General features: G+C 35.0%; 1 long non-coding RNA gene across 1 annotated transcript; it reads left to right on the top strand.

Annotated features, from left to right (window-relative positions):
- The first annotated feature begins 58 nt into the window (after positions 1–58).
- Positions 59–5,079, top strand: LOC308413579. The gene is made up of 3 exons (XR_013974847.1): positions 59–227; positions 3,869–3,995; positions 4,864–5,079. It is a non-coding gene; the product is annotated as an uncharacterized lncRNA (long non-coding RNA).
- The last annotated feature ends 4,097 nt before the right edge of the window (positions 5,080–9,176 follow it).

Genomic DNA, 9,176 nt, shown 5'->3' with positions numbered 1-9,176 from the left:
TATGTAGCACGTGACCGGAACCGTGGTGGGCTGGGCGGCTCTAGGAGAGCTGCTCGGAACAGCCTGGCCTGACGACAGGGAAACGCACCGCTCCCTTGGGTACCTGTTGTTGCCGCGTCCACTCTAACTGGGGCGACTCTTCCTGACCCGGACCTTTCCGAACCCCTAAACTCTTCTCAGATGCGGACCTGAGAGGATCAGCGGCACAGCGACCCTGGAACCTCCAGGTCAGAGGGGCTCCGGACTGAGAAAGGGCTGGGGCAGAGCACCTTGGCGTTTTCTGCAGCTGCTCTCTTTTTTTTTTTTTTTTTTTTTTTTTTTTTTTGTTGGTTTGTTTGTATTTAATTTTTTCCTTTATATCTTTATTTAAAAATAAGAGAGATATATGTGCAGATTTTTAAGAGCATTGTGGATTAAAACTATATGAATATATGTTTCTCAGTACTTGATCTTTTTAAAGGTTTGATAGCATGCATTGAAATCCTACTAGCTACCATAAGCATAAAGTACATGTAAAACTAAACGTAACATGAAAATACTCAGTTTTCTTGCTGTGTATAGATTGAACATAACAGTTTTTAAATACCAAAAATTGCCACAAGGCTAGCTTCTTAGCTCTTGAGTTGTTAATGATTTAAGGTCTAGGTGTACTCCACACTGAGAGGGTGCTATAAACTTTTTGTTACTTTTTTTCTTTTTTTCTAAGAAGGCTTCCACTTTTTGGACTTTTAGTTGTTGTTGTTGTTGTGGGTTTTTTGTTTGTTTGCTTTTTTGAGCTTCATATGATCAGTGAGTTGTTTCTGGGGTATTCAGAGCTTTCTGGGGCTAGTATCCATTTATCAGTGACTGCATATTATGTCTGTTCTTTTGTGACTGGGTTACCTCACTCAGGATGATATTCTCTAAATGTATCCATTTTCCTAGGAATTTCATAAAGTCATTGATTCTAGTAGCTGAGTAGTACTCCATTGTGTAAATATACCACAATTTTTGTATCCATTCATCTACTGAAGGACATCTGGGTTCTTTCCAGCTTCTGGCTATTATGAATAGGGCTGCTATGAACATGGTGGAGCATGTGTTCTTATTGTATGTTGGAGTGTCTCTGCGGTATATGCCCAGAAGTGGAATAACTGGGTCTTCAAGTAAGGACTATGTCCGTTTTTCTGAGGAACTGCCAGACTCATTTCCAGAGTAGTTGTATCAGTTTACAACCCCATCAACAGTGGAGGAGTGTTTCTCTTTCTCCACATCATCACCAGCATCTGCTGTCATCTGAGCTTTAGATCTTAGCCATTCTGACAGGTGTGAGGTGGAATCTCAGGGTTGTTTTGATTTGCATTTCCCTGATGGCTAGGAATGTTGAGAATTTGTCTAGGTGCTTATCGGCCATTCTGTATTCCTCAGTTGAGAATTCTTTGTTTACCTCTGTACCCCACTTTTTAATAGGATTGTTTAATTAATTAATTTAATTTCATTAATTTTATTAATTCTCTGGAGTCTAATTTTTTGAATTCTTCATATATGTTGGATATTAGCCAACTACCAGATATGGGATTGGAAAAGATTCTTACCTATTTGTTGTCTGCCATTTTGTTTTCTTGACAGTGTCCTTCGCCTTACAGAAACTTTGCAATTTCATGAGGTCTCATCTACTGATTCTTGATCTTAGAGCATAGGTCATTGGTGTTCTGTTCAGGAAACTTTCCCCTGTACCTATGTGTTTGAGGTCAGGGATAGTGATTCCTGCAGATGTTTTCTTGTTATTGAGGATGGATTTCGCTATTCTAGGTCTTTTGTTATTCGAGATGAAATTGCACATTGCTCTTTCCAACTCTATGAAGAACTGGGTTGGTATTTTGATGGGGATTGCATTGAATCTGTAGATTGCTTTTGGTAGGATGGCCATTTTTTCAGTGTTGATCCTTCCAATCCATGAGCATGGGAGATCTTTCCATTTTCTGAGATCTTCCTCGATTTCCTTCTTTAGAGATTTGAAGTTCTTATCATACAGGTCTTTCACTTGTTTAGTTAGTCACACCAAGGTATTTCATATTGTTTGCGACTATTGTGAAGTCATCTTTTTGTTTGTTGACACTTAAAATCTGTTTGTCTCTGGAGAAATATTGCCTAATTCTCAGTGTGGTCAGTTCTCAATATACAGATAATTATTTTTTCTTCTCATTTGTTTCATTTTTTAGAAGTAGTCTAAACACTACTGCTTATACCTTTGTATTGCAGCACATACCATATATTCATAAGAATTTTCTGGAGAGCATTACCTTTGTACTATGCATAAATCATTACATTTTAAATGTAAATAAATGTCTCTTTTACTTTGTTCTCCTTTTTATCAGAAAGAATGTTCTATCCACCCTATATTTTTTTCTCTCCCCCAGTCTATGTATTACGTAAGAGAAAACTCTGAAAGTCTGTGACAGTGTTTCCTTACAATAGTATTTTATTTCAGAATATAAGTATTCATCTTCCTATTTTTATATACATCAAATAATATATTATGCCTCTTACATCCTGAGTTTCACCTCCAGCCCTTGGGACTGAAGTTACACATAATGAGCTGCAATGTATGTAGAAACAAAAGGTGATAAAATTAACATTACAAAATTAAAATCTTTAGTTACGTTTGTCTCATGAGTAGTAATGCTTTTAAACATTCATAAAGAATTAGTATAATTCTCGATTTAAAAACTAGATTTAAAAAATGATTCTACTTCAGTTAATACATTGTCAATTAAGACATTTATTTATACATACCTACTATGTAGCAAAACCATTTATAATTTGTTACACTATTCTCATCTGTATTTCATATGAGAAAACTTTCAGTAATTCTATACTAATACTGGCTTTTCTCTTTACTGTTATGAATATAGTGTTATAAAATAACTTCACAAAATATTTGATTCTCAGTGTCCTTTGGAATGTTGACAGTGTTTACTGATGTTACACTCCTTTTATGTTTAAAGAAAGATGTGATACTTAATTCATCCAGTAATTCTGCATTTTACATTGTACACCTTTGTTCTAGAAAGAGTGTAGCATTGTACCTAGGTCTCATGATGTCAACTGAGAATTTTAGAATTGTCATGTGAATCCCAACTGCAGAAAGGATTGATAAAGTGTCCATAGTTGAGCAAGAATGACTGCTGTAGAATTTAGAAGCACAGTTTTACTCATTGTGACTCACCCATGTGACACTGGGATTCTCTGTCATAGCAACCCGTACTTCATAAAGCTAGAATCCGGAGTCTAGGCCAGAAATGCGAATGTTACATTTTCTAAAAGTTTGCTGATTATCATTCTGTTATGTCATTCTTACTATTTTGCAACTTTTATTAAACTAAATTTTAGTTTTCTGTCATGTTTGTTGATACATTTGGCTGAATGTGTGCATATGAGTTGTGTATCCCTTTCAACCTGTAGAGCTCAGAAGAGCGCATTGGATTTCAAAGAATTGGGATTAAAAATCTTTCCTGTAGTTTCATATATATGCTGGGAAACAACTTTGGATTATAGAATCCAAACTGCAGACGGTTTTTCAAATGAAGTGATGGTGGCAAAACCTTCATCCACTGCTAAGGTCTTAGAAAACATCAGAAAGTTAATAAAGCAGGGAGACATTCGGAATGTAAGCAATATAGTATATCATTCTATACATTGCCTATGAAAGAGCAGCAATGCTTATCTTAACACATTTCTATAGCACTTCTAGAAGATGTTGTTTGTCCTTAAATATTTATCATGAATCAACTGTCTCACAAATGACCTTGAATTTATCAGACCTTTTCTGCCTAGAAAATCACTTTCATCCACCAACACATGATAAACAGTTAATTTTCCGTTACAGGGTCTGTTCACATCCAAGAATGTAGCTGTGGACTTCTCACAGGAGGAATAGGAATGTCTTGACTGTGCTCAGAGGGCATTGTACATTGATGTGATGTTGGAGAATTACAACAATCTATTTTTTGTGGGTAAGAATATAATTCTTGGAGAATTCTTGGAGAATTCCTGAAACATTTTTTAATTTACCTATTGTGTATTTATGTTATCTCTCTGAAAGGTCTAAATAATCCCAGAATAAGGGGAATTCTGGTTACCAACATAATTTATCATTGTGTTTCTTTTATATATCTCTTCATTCTTTTGAAGACGAACCAGTGTTCTTCGTAATCTTTTCAAACTTGTCTACTTTTAGTCAAAACTTCCGAGTTCCAAAGAAAATTGAATATTCCTAACAAGAAAATACATTGCCACACACATAATATTGGAATATTTTAATTTTCAAATTGAATTAAAGTCTTCACGTATTTGTAAATTTTAAAAATGGAAAAGATTTTAAATGGAGAAAGTTGTTGGTTTGAAAATTTTGTTGCTATCGATTAAACTTTTTCATATACAGGCTATGTTTAGTACTTATACAGTATGTTTTTTGTATTGAGTTCCATGCCAATGTGGATTACATGATGAATTCATAGCTAACCAAAGCCACACAGTGTCACTGTCATAAAACATAAACAAGAAAATAGAGATAATTTGTTCATATGATCTTTTAATGAGTTTCTTTCTCAAAGTTCTTTACTACTCAAGCTGTTCTTTCTACCTTCTGTAAAATTAAATCTTTAAATAAAAGTTATGAGGCTATTATCATTTCCTGTCATTTGTAATAGATGAGATTTGGGATTGTTTTAAGCATTCATGTAATGATTGTGAAACACAAAAGACCACTTTTGAGAGCTCTGTCCTTGAATATCTTTACTTTAGAAAATTTCAGTAAACGTGGGATATTGTCTTACTTAGACACCAATCATCTATCATCTCTAATTGTACTTTTTTTTTCAGAGAATCATTGCATGTGTCCTAAATATGAGAATGTCTTGGATCAAGACACACGGCATATTGTCCTCAAGGAAGTGAATACCCAAGAGATGTTTTATAAATGTCATGAATATGGAAAAATCATTCATGAATATACCCAAAGTGCACTTTACCAGGCTAACTTCAGGGATATACATGTTGAGTCATCAAACCTAAACAGACGTGAAACTGGAAACACAAAAAACCTCACAAATATAAAAACTGTATAAAATTTTTAAATTTGTGTTCTATTATTGGTCTAAATCAAGGAATCCACATAGGAAAAAAAAGAACACAGTAGTACAGTGCTTGATAAGATTTCTGACTTTAAACAAAAATATTCATGCTGAAACAAGCTAATAGTGGAAAGAAACCTTACAAATGTAGTGAATGTGCCAGATGCTTCACCAAGAAATGCAAGCTTAGACAACATCAGACTATTCATACAGGAGAGAAACCTTACAAATATAGTGAATGTGACAAATGCTTTACCTTCAAAACTGATCTTAGAATTCACCAGAGAATTCATACAGGATAGAAACCTTACAGATGTATTGAATATGACAAATCTTTTACCCAGAAAGGCCATCTTTTAATTTATCAGAGAATTCATACAGGAGAGAAACCTTATAAATTTAGTGAATGCGACAAGTGATTTTCCTGAAAATGTAGTCTTACTATTCATCAGAAAATTCATACAGGAGAAAGACCATACAAATATATCAAATGTGACAAATGCTTCACTCAAAAAGGTGATCTTAGAAGTCATCAGAGAATTTATACAGGAGAGAAACCTTACAAATATAGTGAATGTAACAAGTGCTTTGCTCAGAAATATAGTCTTAGTATTCATCACAGAATTCATGCACGAGAGAAACCTTATAAATGTAATGAATGTGATAAGTTCTTTAGACGTAAATGTAGTCTTAGCACTCATCAGAGAATGTATACATAAGAAAATATTTTCAAATGAAATAAATGAGACAAACCCTTCACCACGAAAGATCATCTTAGAACTCATCAAAGAATACATACAGGAGAGAGATACAATTCACATACCACATGAAGCTCAAGAAGACTGGATGCTTCAGTCTTGTCCTTAGAAGAAACAAAATGTTCACAGGAGGAAATAAGGAGACAAAGTGTGAAGTAGAGACTGAAGGAAAGACCATCCAGAGACTGCCCCACCTGGGGATCCATTCCATATAGAGACACCAAACACAGACACTATTCCAGATGCCATGAAGTGCATCCTGACAGGATCCTGATATAGCTGTCTCCTTAGAGGAGCCACAGCCTGACAAATGCTCTCAGCCATTCATTGGACTGAGAATAGGGTCACCAATTGAGGAGTTAGAGGAAAGCCTGAAGGAGCTGAAGGGGTTTGCAACTCCATAGGAAGAACAACAATGTCAACCAACCAGATCCCATAGAGCTACCAGAGACTAAACCACTAACTAAAGAGTACACATGGAGGGACTCAATACATACCCAGTTATGTACTGAGCATATGCAGCAAAGGATGGCCTCATTGGGTATCAACGGGAGAAACGTACCTTGTTCTTCTGAAGGCTCTATTTCCCCGTGTAGGGCTGAGAGGTGGGACGAACTGGGTGAGTGGGTGGGGGCACCCTCATAAAAGCAGGGGGAGGGGTATGGAATAAGGGTGTTCTGAAGGGGAAACAGGGATAGATGATAACCTTTGAAATGAAAATAAAGAAAATATCCACTTAAGGGACAGGGGGGTGCTAAAGGAATTGAATAGACTTTCTCTGAATATGTATAAAAGACCAATAAGCACACGACAAGATAATTGTAATACATCATTAGAGGGGGAACAGCAAATTAAAAGCTCTAAGAGACATCACTTAAATGTAATTAGGATGGGGCTGGAGAGATGGCATAGTGGTTAAGAGGACTGCTCTTCCAGAGGTCCTGAGTTTAAATCCCAGCAACCACACATGGTAGCTTACAACCAACTAATGAGAACTGATGCCCTCTTCTTGTGTATCTGAAGACAGCTACAGTGTACTTTTATGTGATAAATAAATAAACCTTTAAAATTAAACAAAGGGGGATTAGGATGATTATAACAAAGAAAGAAGAGAGGAGAGACAGGGAGGAAGGGAGAGAAAGAAAACATCAACAGTGTGAAGAAATTGAATCTTTATGTACGGTTTTTGGCCCAAATGCTAGAACTATTGTAAAGAACAGCATCAGACCCATAAAAATGTAAGCCTAGAGTTATCATGCAGCCTAGAAATTCTATTTCTAAGTCAATGCATAGTCAGGAATTTGTATAACAGTGCCCATAGCAATATTATTCACCAAAAGATGAAAGAAATCTAGTGTTTATCACCAATAAATGTAAACATATAAAAAAAGGACAGAGACATTTCAAATATAAATGTTCAAATTCTTTACTGTTAGTTCATCTCTAACAATGCATCAGAGAATACATACAGGAGAGAAACCTTATTAATATAACATGCAGAAAGATCTTTATGTAAAAATTGGGTCTAAGAAAGTCTCTGGAAATTTATAGTGTGTGGGGACCCAAGCAGAATTCTTTGCAACACTTGAGGCTCTACATTAGAGTTTATTATGAACATGAGGAACTTGTGAAAGCATTTAAGTAATGTTCTCATCTTAGAAACTATGAAGTATTTGTGCTTGAGAAATTCTGAAAATGTTATAATGAATATTCATCAAATTGCTCACTATCAAATAATTCATAATGAAGACAAAGTAGAGAAGCCAGAGAATGCAGTATTGTGTAATACTTTCTAGGAGACTTAAATAATCCATTGCAAAGAAAATCTTATTTCAGTGGATAATACACTTTTCAAAATAAACAATGACAGCAGTATCATTCTGTATGTTTAACACAAATGAAGAAACTCAGTCATAAACTGAGCCACCAAAATGGAATGCTTTTTATTGTGTCAACATTTCTACAGATACACACGTTGCCCTGAGGGTCAAGTATTTGTAATCTGTATCATATGCTGCTTTCAAGTTGCAGGATAACTGTCTTTGAGACACTTGGGCTCTGGTTACCTTCCCCATAGTACTGTATGTAGCTGCTATAAATATCTTTGGTTGAACAAGATGAACTTTGTTGTTTTCAGTTTCAAGTTGGGAAAGGTAGATATATATGTGTGTTGCCTCTCTGTACAAAATATCTCTCATACAGCATGCTGAACCTATTACTATTTATTACTATTTTCTGCATATTTTTAACATAAATTAACACTAGATTAATGTTTTTCAACATGTGGATAGCAACTACTTTGATGGAGTTATGTACCTCTATCAGGTACATAAGACCATAGGAAAACACGTTTTCAATGATATTAGGAGTGAAACACCATTCTGTTGTCTCAAGGTAAATCTGCCTGCATTGAATTTTATGACAGTGTTGTAGCATTAGGAATGTTGAAGCCACTGTATTAGAATGCAGTTGTGTTAACTAAAATAAATAAGGAAGACTTTTCAGTGCTTCTGCCTTACTGCCTTAATAACAACAACAACAACAACAAAAAAGCCCATATATACATGGAAACTGGACAATGCTCTATTTAACAATAGCATGGTCAAAAAAATAGAAATTAAAAATTTTCTAGAATTTAATGAAAATGAAAGCACAACATACCCAAACTTATGGGATGTAATGAAAGCAGTACTAAGGGGAAGACTCATAGCTCTGAGTGCTTCTAAAAAGTAACTGGAGAAAGAATGCACTAGCAACTTGAATGCACACTTCACAGATCTAAACAAAAGAAAGCAGATACACCCAACAGGAGTAGATGGCAAGAAATAATCAAACTCAGAGGAGAAAATAGAAACAAAAAGAAGCATTCAAAGAATGAATCAAAACCAACAGCTGGTTCTTTGAGAAAATTAACAAGATTTATAAACACTTAGCCAAACTAACTAGAGGGCAAAGAGGCCAAATTAACAAAATCAGAAATGAAAGTGGAGACCTAACAACTGTAACTGAGGAAATTCAAGAAATCGTCAGATCCTAATACAAAAACCTATACTCAAAAAACTGGAAATCTGAAGGAAGTGAATAAATTCCTAGATAGGTACCAGATAACAAAGTTAAACCAGGACCAGATAAACCATCTAAATAATCCCATAATAACTAAAGAAATAGAGGCATTCATCAAAAGCCTCCCAAACAAAAAAGAAACAAAACAAAACAAAACAAACAAAAAAAAAAAACCAACAAAAAATAGGAACAGATAGGTTCAATGCAAAATTCTATCAGACATTTATTAACTACCTAATAC

The sequence above is a fragment of the Micromys minutus genome (assembly GCF_963924665.1).
Source record: "Micromys minutus genome assembly, chromosome: 32".
Taxonomy (NCBI): Eukaryota; Metazoa; Chordata; class Mammalia; order Rodentia; family Muridae; genus Micromys; species Micromys minutus.
This window is presented reverse-complemented; position numbering and strand designations above follow the sequence as displayed.